This window comes from Melanerpes formicivorus, unplaced genomic scaffold (genome assembly GCF_026170545.1).
Source record: "Melanerpes formicivorus ecotype bairdi unplaced genomic scaffold, bMelFor1.0.p_v2 SCAF_11, whole genome shotgun sequence".
Taxonomy (NCBI): domain Eukaryota; kingdom Metazoa; phylum Chordata; class Aves; order Piciformes; family Picidae; genus Melanerpes; species Melanerpes formicivorus.
Genome location: NW_027142363.1, coordinates 5502759 through 5517047, shown reverse-complemented (window position 1 = coordinate 5517047; position 14289 = coordinate 5502759). Strand labels below are relative to the sequence as shown.

The window sequence follows — 14289 nt, the reverse complement described above, 5'->3', positions numbered from 1 at the left end:
TAATTGTATTTGTGGGTTTTGGCTTCCACTTTGTGACAGAGCCATGCTTGTGTCCCTTACTTGGCAGCAGCAACCACCTGGCTTAAAAGCTTTTGTTGCGTCTTTAAATCACCCTGCTAAGATGGAACATTGCAACACAAGTTCTTTGCTTTTTGTTTTGGGAGTTTTCACAACACTTGGTGTTTGGGAAACCCATAATATATTTTTATCTTTTTAAACGTTGGTTAAACTTACACTGCAGATGTGTGGTCAGCTGTGTGTACTGTGAAGATACTTCTTAGTATTTCCTACTAGGCTGATGTGTGATATACTTAAAATGGTCTCTCATAAACCCTTTTCCTGGTAACTCTGGGGTAAACTGGAAAGTCTTCTAGGAAGCATAGTGTGGGACCCAGCACTGCAATAATTGTGTAATAGGGTGACTGTGACTAAACTCTTTCTGTTTTTTTTTAAACCACAGCTGGCTGCCTTTATGATGCCCTGTCATTTGAAGGCCACAAAAGGGACCCATTTGTACAGAAAGATCAATGAACCCACATATGTGGATCTACTCAATCTCCATTTGCCAGACGCCCTGGGGCGGTGGCGGTGGTGAAGGTGGTGGTGTGCCACCTCTATCCTCCCACTCCACTGTGGCTGAGGAGCAGAGGCAGGCTGGGCCCGTAGGACAGAGCAAGCCTTTGGGACCAGTCTGGGCAACAGTGGGGGTTGTTCTGACATCCAGGTGCTGTGGGAATGCCATGGCTCTCTGTCCAAGTATAACAAATGCCTTGGAAACTTTGGCAGGTCTGTGGAAAAGCCTCTACATGGTAGGAGTTCCTTCTCTGCTGAAACAGGAGCAGTGGCCACTCTATTACTAAAAACTAGCAGGTACAATTGTTAAAGCTGTCTAACAAGGAGGGTATTTTGTGAAGAGAGTCATGGCTCTCTGGAGTGAATCTGTTATGGTGGTAGGTGGATGGTAGTGCTCTAGCAGTTGTGACATAACTGCCAAAGCTGTGTCCTTCTTCAGTAAACATAAATGTGTGCTGTTCCTACCTATTACAGTAGTTAAAAAAATGACTATGCAAAACCAGACTAAACTAAGTCCTCAGTGCTCAGCCAGAGAAGAATTGCAACACCCTCTGCTGGCATGATTGGCTGCTCCTGCTCCTCAAGGACTTGCCTGGCGGTTATCCTAGAAATAGTAAAAGATAGTTCTGAAGTGTGATGCTGGTTTCTCTCAATTAACCTGAGGCTGTTTCAACCCATTTGTATTTATTTATATGATTTTCTCTTTTTTTTTGCCAGAAGAAATTTGATAGTTTAATCTGACCAATAAACCTGCCACTAAAACAGATGAGAAGGTTTATGATGGGCTTTCATCACTTCAAGGTGGGAGAATCCATGCTGCTTCGCAAGTAAACATACAGAAGGCTATTTCTGAGTGGCAGACTCCTCCTAAAGCAAATGGCCATCCCTTCGACGTGCTGATAGTGCATTCAAATATCCCTGCCAAATCCATTGGTCCAACTTGTGGTTCCATAGCTTAGCCAGGTGTTCCTGGGGCTTTCCTTAGAGGTTATCTCTGCATGCTTGCTGAAGTTTTTAGAAAGCCTCTGTGTCACTTGTCAGATGATGAGCAGTCAAAAGGAGGCAAGCTGGGTGATTAATTTTTCTGCTTCCCCAGTGCATACAGTCATGCTCGCAAACTCTTGGTAGGCCTGTCGCATATTAATATCTGCTCTGTTTCCTTCTTAGCTCAAAGTCTGAGAAGGAAATCACAGGTTAGGATGAAGAGTGAACACTGCTTAGATGTCTTCTCATAAAATGTGTCTGGTGCTTGCCAAAGCAGCCCTCTGTGTTTTCCTGCCCACTCCTGCCCCCACTGCCTCCCCTTATCTGCCCTGCCTTAGCACACAGTACATTGTGGTAGGTGCTGCCACTTTCACTCAGAAAAATCATCTTCACCCACAATACTTCTGGGGAGGCTGGGCCAGTGGGGTGCCCAGCACTCTTCTCTCAGTGAGCCTGCAGAGAGCTGGGGCATGTCATTGCAGTGCTCTGACACAGTGCCTGGTGCTGGATAGAGCAGTTTAAGTTTGGGGGGAGGAGAGGGATAGGGAAGGCTGTGTGGGGAGCCGGCTAAATGTTAAATTAATAAGAGCACTGTCCCTAGTAAATGGTCACTTACATAATTTCGTTATGAAATAATGCTGCTGGTGGATCTGTGCTCCTTTCTGTGGCTTATTAAAGTGTCCCTTCAGCACGGCAGTGAAGCGCTGCCTCCTGCATGAGAAGGGTTAAGAGGAGACAACATCCTGTCAAAGACCTTGTTTTTAATTTTGCCTCTCACACTGGCACAGATCCGGCTAAGAGCAGCCCAGATTAGTTCGGAAAACCTTTGAAGAGATTTAAGATGTCCTTCAGCCAGTTTGAAGGTTTTTGTCTTGCAAATCCAGTACAAGGGCGCCTGCAGGCATCTCGACCCTTGCTGTGCTGCTGATGCAGCTCAAGGTCACACTAACCCGCCCTGTGACATTCAACAGCACACACACAAAATTATGCGGTGAAACTGCTTCAGCATTCAGCCAACCAACAACTTCCTCAGTTCCTCACTAAAGGAAGAAGTCTATTTTTTTTTTTTCTTTGTCGTCTTTCTCCCCCCCCCCCCCCCCCTTTTTTTTTTTTCCTGGCTTCGTAGATTTTTGCTGCAGGAAATAATCCAGGATTTCTGGTGTGTGTGATGACAAGGTCATTTCTTAATTAGAACACATGTAAAGAACAAAGCTAAATGGCTTCAAAACAGCTTTGTAGTTGATGGAGAGGATTTAAATTATTTAAAGAGATAGTCACACAAGTATGATGGAAACAGAATTCTAAACACATTAACTCTTTCAGACCGCTACAGTTTCCATATGCTGCTCAAAAGAAAATGTCAAACTTGATGAGCATTATTGCAACTACTGTTAAATGAACTTTTTTCCCCCTACTTCTGTTTGTACTAAAGGCTGTATTATGCTTTCTCTTACCCGAGTTTTGCAGGGTTGGTTTGCTGTTTGGTTTGGGGTTTTTGTGTTGTTTTTCAAAGAGTGAAGTGTTCTGTGCTGGCTGGAGATCAAGACACAGCCATCGGAAATTGCTTCTTGGAGATCAGTGGCTTAATTTCAACCCTTTTTCTTGTTTTGGTGAATCCGTTAGCATAAATGTGTGTGTGTGGATAGGTGTATGAACGCAGCACAAGTGGATAGGTGTTATTTAAGAACTGCTGCTGGGAGAAATCCGGACTGCTGTCCTCAAGTACTCAATGTGGTTGCAAAAAGCATAAAAATACAAAGAAGGTGGATTTGAGATTAAGGAATGGCTATACGAAAGGAGAGAACTGACAAGATAAATGGCAACTTTGCTTAGTTTGAAATGACTGTGAGCTGGCTGGAAGGATTAACTGCAGGAGGCATCTTGGAATTTGAATTATTTCTCAGATTGGTTTTTTTTTTTTTAGTCAAAGCACCTCAGTATGAAGACATTGGTCCAGTTGTCTTTGTTTTTAAACCAACAAACCAACCTGCTGTTTTCTGTGCTGTAAAAGCCTGGGGCTAGTAAAATGGCCACCCTCCTGTAGTCGCTCTGGGGTTGCCACAGGCAGTGCTTGCTCCTGTAGCTCAGCACCTTCTGCAGGAGAGGCTTGACCCCAGCCCAACCCTCCTACCACTGGAGAAGCCAGGTTTACTGTAGTCTGCAGGATCTGCCTTTCGGTACCAGCACACAGTGACTTTCCCAGTTGGCTGCTTAAGAAAATAACCAGGGGTGGTGGGAAGGGAGGAGAAATGCTTAGAAATTATTTGCCGAATTCTAAAAAGGAGGGGAAGAAGTACTGAAGAGAAACTTTGCTGGCAGACTTAGGGCTCTGTCTCTGCTCAGAGGTGCCACTGCATGGATGCATCGGAGAACTGAACTGTGGAGGAGTAAGTCTTCCCCCTGTAGTCAAAAGTCTAGCACTTAACTCGGGTTTAAATGTTTCAAGTATAAATGACACAATTTACTGTGAGTTTATCACTTGGTTTGGTTCTTGCTTTGTTCCTTGGGTTGGTTTGTTTGTTTTGTTGTTTGTTTGTTTCTTTCTTTCTTATTTTTTTTTCCTGGAGTGAATCTTGTTCAGCTGGAGCATGAGGCACAGCAAATGTCAAATGTCGGGCTGAAATGGAGTATGCTTACTAGAGAGATTGTGCTGGCTCCGAGGACCTCCTTGTGAGAAAGGAGGAAACTGCATTTGCCAGCACGGAGGGAGGATCAGACGCTGCAACTTCTTTACGATTTGAGTTGTGCTTTTTTTTCTTTCCCTCTGCTCTGCAGCTTGTGAGAAGCAAAGGATGGAGGAAAACAGGCTCCTCACAGGAAAGATGGATAGGATAGAACTGATGTGCTCTGTGAAATCTGTACATTTCTGCCCTTGCCTGGGGTGTGCTATGCCCTTAATATTATGGAAGACCTAAGATCACCTGCTAGTAATTTCTAATTTACTGTCCTAATTCATCGATTTGTTATCACTAATTGTACTTCATTTACTTCTGTGTAGTTTCCAGTACCTAAAGGGTTGAAAGGTTGCTGTAATTGGCACCCGCAGCTGCTCTTTCTTTTGACAGGGGATAATTTTGCAGCCTATGCTTTGTGTGACAGCTGCCTAATTGGGCATTCTCCCCTTGTAGCAAGCCTGCCTCCTCCAGCCTCCCTGCTGACAAATGGTGGTGGATTATAGATGAGGACACGCTGACCCGTTCGACCTTGCTGAGACAGCGGGGAGGGGCCTCCTGCTACTTAAGGGAAGCTTTGGGTCATTTAAAGGACAAGGTCATGAGCCAGGTGGGGAAATGACATGATATCACATGACAATAGCCCAATGACACGGTCAGTATGTCAAGGACAAACTCATCAGTATTGATTAATGCTGCTTTTTCCTGGTGGCTCTGCAAAGCCAGGGATATATCAAAACTGTTTTGCGAATTTATTCTAGGTGGAGTGCCAAACGTTATTTTTTGGGGTTATTTTTGGGAGCATTTGTACACTGCTTTCTCCTCTGCACAGAGAACATGCAAAAGCAGTGTTGTTAAAACTCCACCAGTGATAATTTTTAGACTCATCTGGACGTTTCTGGCAGAATGTATGCCTGCATGTACTGTCAGGAAAATGCCACGAAGGATGCATGACAGGGCAGAACTTAAGGAGGGGAAAAAAACTCCCTGGTTTTAGGCTTCAGTATTTTACTTTTCACTCCTACTTGAAATGCACATGTATGAGCCTTTATGGAAACACATATATCCACATAGGGCTGACTGCAATGTGGCAGGAGTGTTTAAGTACAGAGGAAAAGCTGAGTGTAAATTGAGTATTAAAAAGAAAGCCTTATATTACCACAAGGCTGATACACTTGAGATAATGCCTCACCTGTTTTGAGAACTAATGCAGTGTCCAGCTATGCCAGGCAGTAACAACCTGCTAAGTGGGGTTTTGAAAATGCTGTGAGTACAAGTGACAGTATTTTGAGAGTGTCTTCATGTTGCATTTCTATGCTAATAAACTTCAAGGTAAATGAACAGCTTGTTTGACATTTGCGATGGTAGACTGTAATAAAAAGCTTTCTTCTGAAGTAATTAGACTTGATAGATTGATTACATTGAGAGGTAAAGATAATCAAAAAAGGGAACTCTTGAAGGGAGTTTTTGCCAGCTTTTGAACTTTGTTCAACATTGTTGTTCTGTTTTAGCCCAGTGCCCCATGGCCCCTCTCACATGTGTGTGGACACGCATGCACGTGTGCATGTGGATACAGACATGCATGTCATGCGCTGAGTTTCTGAAACAGCCTGCTAAGGGGGGGGAGTGTTCACCTAGGAGCACAGCTCCCACTTCTGAGGTCTGATTTGTTGTTGGGAGCTGTTGTGTCTAAACGTTGTCAGTGCACCAGGATGTAATTTTACTCCCCCGAGGTAAAAAGCCGTCAGTGGTAAAGTGTGATAAATTAGTTCACTCAAGTAGATGCGCGTGCGTGTGTGTGTGTTTAATTCTGACCTTGCTGTGCATGTGTTTAGCTGCTCTCAGTGCCCGAGTCAAGCCTGGTGGAGGTTTAATCCTGTGCCCTTGTACACGTATACTTGATTAGTAGTTGTGGTTATCTCATCAGAAGACATTCTGCCCTCCTCCTTGTGTTGGTCGGGACCTGGGCATTGGGGAGTCAAGTCGAAGGAGAAAGAAAAGAGATTTGGCATTAGTATTCCATGAAAGCCTTACTGTCTGCAGAACAAATTGATTGCTACGGTGTACCTGTGCTTGGCACCACTGCTGTGAAAGAAAGGTATGGTTGTAATCTGTTTTATTGTATTACATATTGTGGCGCTCCAGGAATGTTTAACGTTTGGCTCTTCCATGGCACATGCTGGAAGTCTAAGTAAAAGGGGGAAACAAAAAATAATGATAAAAGGAAGGGGGGAAAAAAAAGGAATGAATGAATGAAAAGTATGTGAGGCTGGTGTTTTGGCAGCTCTGTTTACTACAACAAACTTAGTAGCCCCTGCTAATGAGACAAATGTATTGTATGTGCCAATGGCAATGTAAGGAGGTGGATAACTGGATTCCCTGCATTATACTTGGTTATTCACACCTGTGTCAGTAGTTGCTACCTATCTACATAGATAAAATTCCAGTCGGTGTTCTAAGGTGGGGGAGTTGGCTCCTAGCAGGGTTAGAAATGTGAAATTTACTTGAGCCTAAATGTATTTGCCTTTTAAAATGCAAATACAGGTGGGTTTTCAGCTGCACTGGTCCTACGTGGTGGGGCTCTGTGAGCAGCAGTATGAAAATAGGGAAATCTTTAGATGTGCTGCTGTGAGAAACAGAACAAGAACAAAGCTGAGGAAAAGTCTTGCAGGATTTTAGCCTTCGTGTCTCCTCCCTCCCCCTCCACCATGTAAATATGCACTTGTATTTTAATGAGCAAGCTAGTGCTTTTCATTTCCTTAACTCTGCTGCAGACTTTGCACAGCTGACTCGCCGGTGTTTTAGCTGCTCAGCTGATGTCAGTTGTGTGTTTGGGAAGTATGAAGCACTCCATTAATAAAATTCAGTCTGTTTCACAGAGAGCTGGCATCTCTGAAGTTGTGTTGGTGATTATTTGGATGTTTGCTTGTGGTGGCTTGCAAACATTTGAAGTGTCTGCTCTTGTCATGCAGCCATACCCGACTAATTAAGTTTAGGACAGGTGGCAGACTTGTTCAAGACATTCAAATCTGCATGTAAAGCTAATCTAATAGCTCGATGGGAAAATGAAAATCCATCTTTCCTGGTGTGTCATCACCATGCACGAACCACTTTTTGTCTTGGCAGGTGACAAGCGAATGAGTTGCTTTAAGGAAATGAGGGGCTTGGCAAATGCTGTATGCTGAGGAGTGGTCATGCACTACAGTAGTTGCATCTGTCATGTGGCCTTGCCGATGGAAGATTTAACACTTTCTAGACGTGCAGTATGAGTGCACCCTTGAGTTTACATTTTACACCTTGCAAAGACTGTGAATGCAGCCTTATGCATGTAAGCTGCTGATCTTGGAAATGCTTTGGCAGCTAAGAAAATTTCGAAGAACCCCAGAGAGGGAGGCTCTGTGATGTGACTATGCTCAAGTAACAATGCCTCTAATTACCAGCTAATCAGTAGCAACATACTCACTTGCTACAATGTTTTGTAAGTGAGGTATTATTCTCCCTGGATTTTTTTTTGGGGGGGAGGGGGTGGAATATAAACACATCACAATCACAAAACAAAAACAGTTGTGTAATTTACAGCACATCACGAGATCAAGGAACTTGACTATATCTAACAAGATACTGAAAGTTAATTGCAGTAATGCTGCAGAAATGGTTAAATTCGGCCCTGAAGTTTCATAGTTTTTAACCAGTTAGTGGTAGGTGGTTGAGCTCTGAAGAAGGTGTTAGGTAAATACAGGGCAATACTGCATTTCCATGCAATTAACTTTTGTTCATAAATAATTCAACCTATGACTTTAAATAAATGATTAGAGAAGAAGAAAATGACATGTGATTAAATCCAAGTCCTTGAAAACATTTTGCCAGTCAAGATTGTTGTGACTGCTTTGAGACTTCGTGTAATTCCTCTTTCCAGCAGGGCCAGCTCTAAAGAGTTGTGAAGTTTCTGTTTTGGTTTGCCCTTTTTTTTTGTCATTTATTAGTGTATCAATGGGGATATGAAGGAGATTTGGATCACAGTTAAAAGAAGACTGTGTGTGGTTCTGGTAGTTCAGTTTTGCTAGTAGCATAGAATATTGCCACCTGAAGTAGCAGGCAGTTTTGGGTTGGGTTTTTTCTGGTTTTGTTTGGGTATTTTTTTTAAGCTAGAAAGTGGGAGGATGTTTGAAGAATTAAAAGTTCTACTGCTGGCTATACTGAGTCAGTATAGCTGATAACCTTAAAATCCTGAAGAGAATTTTGGAATACAACTGAAGTAGACTGCTATATTTGGCTGGAGTTGGGGGGGCAGGGAGGGAACACACCAAAGGAAATTAATCAGACTTTTAAATACACTCTCACATCAGAGGCATACAGTTGATCCTAGCATTAGTTAATTGTAACACCACTTTTTACCTAGAAATATTTAATCAAGTTTTAAGTAAGAGTTGATGCCTGAGCATGTCATCAACACAGGGTAATTTTGGAGGCAAATTCTAATCCAGGTCCATTTTTGAAAGGTAGTGGTGCCCTGCCTGAGGTTGTGCAAGGTTTATTCTCCATCTCCACTCCTTTTCTTTCTGTTACCATCCTGTTATCAAGAAGAGAGGAAGCTGAGGTGTTTCATAGCATCTGTGTAGATACCAAAGGCAGATTAACCAGTGCTGTAGCTAACAGATTCCTGATTTGCTACTGCTAAAGGCAGTTGTGTAATTAATGGCCTTGTGTACTGAACTGAGACTGCTGCAAAACCCAGTCGAGAGGGAATTATTTTGTCTGTTGTGTTGGTTAACTTTCCTTGAAAATGAAAATTGTTGCTGGTACTTTGTTGGGCTGATGGGGAAAGGTTTTATAAGGCCTGGTGAAATAAGCTCTGTACCCTGACCACTGGACAAAGCATCTGCAGCAACAGAATCAGATTCAAGGTCTTGAATGGAGCTGCTAATAAATATGTGTTCAGTCTTACTTGGGGGGGGGGGGGGGGGGGGGCAAGCGTGGTAAAGAAAGCGGAAAGCTGGACTTAGAAGTGTCTGTGTGTTTTTAAGGGGCTAGGAACACAAGCCCTGTGAGGAGAGACTGAGGGAGCTGGGGTTGCTTAGCCTGGAGAAGAGGAGACTCAGGGGAGATCTTACTGCTCTCTACAACTACCTGAAGGGAGGTTGTAGACAGGCAGAGGTTGGTCTCTTCTCCCAGGCAACCAGCACCAGAACAAGAGGCCACAGTCTCAGGCTGCACCAGGGGAGGTTTAGGCTGGAGGTTAGGAGGAAGTATTACACAGAGAGAGTGATTGGCCATTGGAATGGGCTGCCTGGGGAGGTGGTGGAGTCACCATCACTGGAGGTGTTCAGGAGGAGACTTGATGGGGTGCTTGGTTGCATGGTTTTGTTGGTTGGGTGGTGTTGGATGATAGGTTGGACACGATGATCTTGAAGGTCTCTTCCAACCTGGTTTATTCTATTCTATTCTTAAACTGTAGAAAGAATTGGGAACTGATTTTTGCCACTAGCATGCTAGCCTGTTGCATTTGTGATAAATGAAGGGGATAGGATTATTAATCTTGTGTTTTCTCACCTAGTCTCCTGAAATTATTTGAAAAACTGGGGTCTTGTTCAAAGTTCCAAACACTATTTTGCTTTGTTTGGATCTTTGTGTCTGCAGCATCAACCATAGGTGGCACAGACTATAAGCAGTTACAAGGCTTGGGATACTACCCTTCCTCTTCAACTTATGTTTTCTGAAGTAATTGATATCCCCTTGATGTGGTTTTTCTCTTGCTCAGGGAAAGAGTACATGTGGCAAGTATCTGCTCATTAGATGAATAAGTTATAGGAGCTAAGTTTAATGATCTTGGTCAGTTTGTGAGTTTGCAGCTTCTGAAGATGGAATTGGAGTTTGTGGGACCTCATCAGGAAAAAATGTTAATATTCATCATTAAGGGATTATTGCTGTTATATGTTTTGTCTCTGTTCAAATGGGAGGGAAACACGGGTCTGCGGTCACCAGTCTGCCTTGCGAAGGCTGCTCAGTGATGTTTGGTGTAATTCAGGGTTCCAGAGTCTGAGCACCATAGAGCAGTTTAAGACATGCATAAAAACTGCCCATGTGGATTGACTTGCTACTGCAGCTACAGTCACCTTTCCTTCATTGCTTCGCTTATTGCATGAGCTGCTGGAGGTCTGTTTATACTCCAGTGTATGTATGGATGAATGCATACTGTTTGCTAGTCCATCCAACCAACTCGGTGTTGTGAATCTGTTGCAGCTGAACTAAGCTAATAAAAAGCAGATTTTGACAGCTTTTTAAAGCAAAGAAATAAAAATGCACCTGTTTGGGAAGGAAGTGCTTAGATGTGTGTATACACATTTATATACACTTCAGTATGAAAGAACTTTTTTGTTCTTTGGAAACAAAGACTGCGCAGTGGATAAGAAGAGCTACTACTGAGCAAAAGTTTTACCTGCTGGTGCTGTGCAGTGGTCTTTCCAGCTCTAGTCAACTGAATAGTTCTTGCCTGCGCCATTAGGACTATTTCAGCATGTCAGACCTCTGAAACTAGCAAAGTTGATGGAATTTATTATTTTAAATCCTAGTGCCATCATTCATCCTCTTAGTTCAATACCAACAAAATTGTTTCTGGAAGAGAACTGTGTCAGCAGATACAGTGGAAAACCTGTCTTGACTGTACCTGACACACATCTCCCCCTAAGGGTGCTAGCAGTAGATTGCCTTGCTGGTAATTTTTTCTTGGGAAGATAAAAGCATTTCCTGTGGTGATGCAGGTCCTATTCCTTTAGCAGTCCCTATTGTTTCCTCAAGTTGTGTCCACACAATTGTTGTGCTGTTTCGCCAGTAGGGGGAAAAAACCTCAACAGCTCCTCCCACACACTGCAAAAGTTTTCATCTGTGCTTGCTGTTCCCTGTGTAAAGTGGCAATGCACTGAAGGACTGCTGACAGTTCATTGATGTTCGTCAAGTGTTTTGTTGTGTTCAAAGATCAAATAACCTTTTACTTGCCATTTTGACAGTGCCCTCCAGTGTGGTTTAGACCCACACAAGTGCACGGAGTGAGAGGTCCAGATGAACAGCAAAGAAGTGAAATTAGTGTGATGATCAGTCTGTAAAGTGCAGCAGACATCACATGGATGTCAGAATGAAATACATCTTTGGTAACTGAAATGTCTCATTTGTAGTTAGTTTGTTTGTGGGTGGCATTTTTTTATGACTTCACATGATGTAAAAGTAATGTGCAGTAGAATTCTGTAGTTAACTCAGGCCTGAAATAGTTTGGCATTTTCCAGATGCATATAGTGTATGAAAACGTGTCCAGAGAAGCTGGTGAGGAGTCTGGAGCACAGCCCTATGAGGAGAGGCTGAGGGAGCTGGGGCTGCTTAGCCTGGAGAAGAGGAGGCTCAGGGGAGACCTTATTCCTCTCTACAACTACCTGAAGAGAGGTTGTAACCAGGTGGGGATTGGTCTCTTCTCCCAGGCAACCAGCACCAGAACAAGAGGACACAGTCTCAAGCTGCACCAGGGGAGGTTTAGGCTGGAGGTTAGGAAGAAGTTCTTCACAGAAAGAGAGATTGGCCATTGGAATGTGCTGCCCAGGGAGGTGGTGGAGTCACCATCACTGGAGGTGTTTAGGAAGAGACTGAACGGGGTGCTTAGTGCCATGGTTTAGTTGATTAGGTGGTGTTGGATGATAGGTTGGACTTGATGATCTCAAAGGTCTTTTCCAACCTGGTTAATTCTATTCTATTCTAAAATGCCCTCTATAGTTAGGAATGTTGCCCACTGTCTGCAGTTTGGTAGAGGATTACATCAAGGCCTGTTTGTGTTTTTGGTTTAGGTTGTTTATTTGTTTGTTTTTATTACTATGGATTTTTTAAATCATGATTGTATGATGGATTGAATAATAACAAGATACTTAGTCAACCTCAAACACTTTCTTCTCAACTTTTCTACCTGTGACTATCATTTTAACAAGAAATAATTTCATGGAAGAGTAGTTCAGATGCATATTTTGTGTTGTTTGCAAGTGGTGGACCCCTGCATATAGTTCCATCTGACAAGAGTGCAGTCAATGGAGGAAAAAGTCTCTTATCAACAGTTCCCTGCTCCTATAAGAGCAGTTTGAGGTCTCCATGTCAGAGTTCTCTGTTGCATTCATGTAGTCATGATGGAGTGCAAACCAATCTGAAATTAAGAATGATTGGATGAACATTACTGTGCAAAAATTAAACTGGTAATTGGATTTGTCCATCAAATATAGAGAAATGTTTACTGGGAGATTTCAGTGGCAGTACTTAGAATAGCAAAGATTTTGCTTACCTAACGCTTGCTTATCAAATCATCTGGGGTTTTTTTGGACGTGGTAGAAAAATTGACATGAGGACTGTTGCCTTTCTTGGGGTTGCTACCTGTGAGAACACAGATCATGTTAGCTCATGTTAGATCATGTTAGGAGGGTAGAGAGGCTCTGCAGAGGGACCTCGACAGGCTGGACAGATGGGCAGAGTCCAACGGCATGAGATTTAACACATCCAAGTGCCGGGTTCTGCACATTGGCCACAACAACCCCATGCAGTGCTACAGGCTGGGGTCAGAGTGGCTGGAGAGCAGTCAGGCAGAGAGGCACCTGGGGGTGCTGGTTGATGGTAGGCTGAACATGAGCCTGCAGGGTGCCCAGGCAGCCAAGAGGGCCAATGGCATCCTGGCCTGCATCAGGAACAGTGTGGCCAGCAGGAGCAGGGAGGTCATTCTGCCCCTGTACACTGCACTGGTTAGGCCACACCTCGAGTACTGTGTCCAGTTCTGGGCCCCTCAGTTGAGGAAGGAGGTTGACTTGCTGGAAGGTGTCCAGAGAAGGGCAACAAAGTTGGTGAGGGGTTTGGAACACAGCCCTATGAGGAGAGGCTGAGGGAGCTGGGGTTGCTTAGCCTGGAGAAGAGGAGGCTCAGGGGTGACCTTATTGCTGTCTACAGCTACTTTAAGGGGGGTTGTAGACAGGCAGAGGTTGGTCTCTTCTCCCAGGCAGCCAGCACCAGAACAAGACGACACAGTCTCAGGCTGCGCCAGGGGAGGTTCAGGCTGGAGGTCAGGAGGAAGTTCTACACAGAGAGAGTGATTGCCCATTGGAATGGGCTGGCTGAGGAGGTGGTGGAGTCACCATCACTGGAGGTGTTCAGGGGGAGACTTGACAGGGTGCTTGGTGCCATGGGTTAGTTGATCAGGTGGTGTTGGATGATGGGTTGGACGCGATGATCTTGAAGGTCTCTTCCAACCTGGTTTGTTCTGTTCTGTTCTATGAAAAATATCCCTTTGCTTTCAAGCAGGATAATTAAAGATGAGTACAAGACTTGGAGGGAAAACTCAAGCAAGTTCTTCCTGTCGTATGTTCAGATGTATTAACAGAAAGGAGCCCGTTGTTATTCCATGTTCCTGTTCATGTCTCGTCAAGCAGCTGACAGAAATAATTTACATTCAGTGCACACTTTTGCTACTCACTTGAAGTGAATTACAAGAATAGTTTAGTCTATTAATTTTCATTTTGGAATCTTCTCCACTCCTCAGTGTATGTGGAGCTTTTTGGTCTGTGTGGTGATGGATAAGGAGCAACTACTGGTTTGGGGTTTTTTTCCCTTTGTTTTATTTTTCTCCTTCCCTTCCTTCCACCTTTTTCTTAACAGATTTATAGAGCCAAGATGTCTTAGATCTTCCAGTCTCACCTCTTGTTCCATTGGTCAAGATCACTATACAAATAATGTAACCACTGAAGATTTTTGACTTCCCATTTGTATGTATTGTAACAATGAAAAGGGCTTGGAACATAAGCCCTATGAGGAGAGACTGAGGGAGCTGGGATTGCTTAGCCTGGAGAAGAGGAGACTCAGGGGTGACCTTACTGCTCTCTACAACTAGCTTAAGGGGAGCTGTAGACAGGTTGGTCTCTTCTCCCAGGCAACCAGCACCAGAACAAGAGGCCACAGTCTCAGGCTGTGCCACGGGAGGTTTAGGCTGGAGGTTAGGAGGAAGTTTTACAGAGAGAGTGATTGCCCATTGGAATGGACTGCCTGAGGATGT

The 14289-nt window shown here is 43.8% G+C and overlaps 1 protein-coding gene across 10 annotated transcripts in view; it reads left to right on the top strand.

The window, feature by feature from the left end:
* NRIP1 (nuclear receptor interacting protein 1) overlaps nucleotides 1–14289 on the top strand; it is a 92739-nt gene that overhangs the window by 48004 nt on the left and 30446 nt on the right. For 2 of the 10 annotated variants that reach the window (XM_068144442.1, XM_068144438.1), the window contains exon 1: nucleotides 5873–6327. The exons of the other annotated variants lie outside the window; for them this stretch is intronic. The gene's annotated coding sequence lies outside the window, so the exon portion shown is untranslated. Of the gene's footprint in view, nucleotides 1–5872; nucleotides 6328–14289 lie in introns of those variants that run through there. 10 annotated transcript variants of the gene reach the window in all.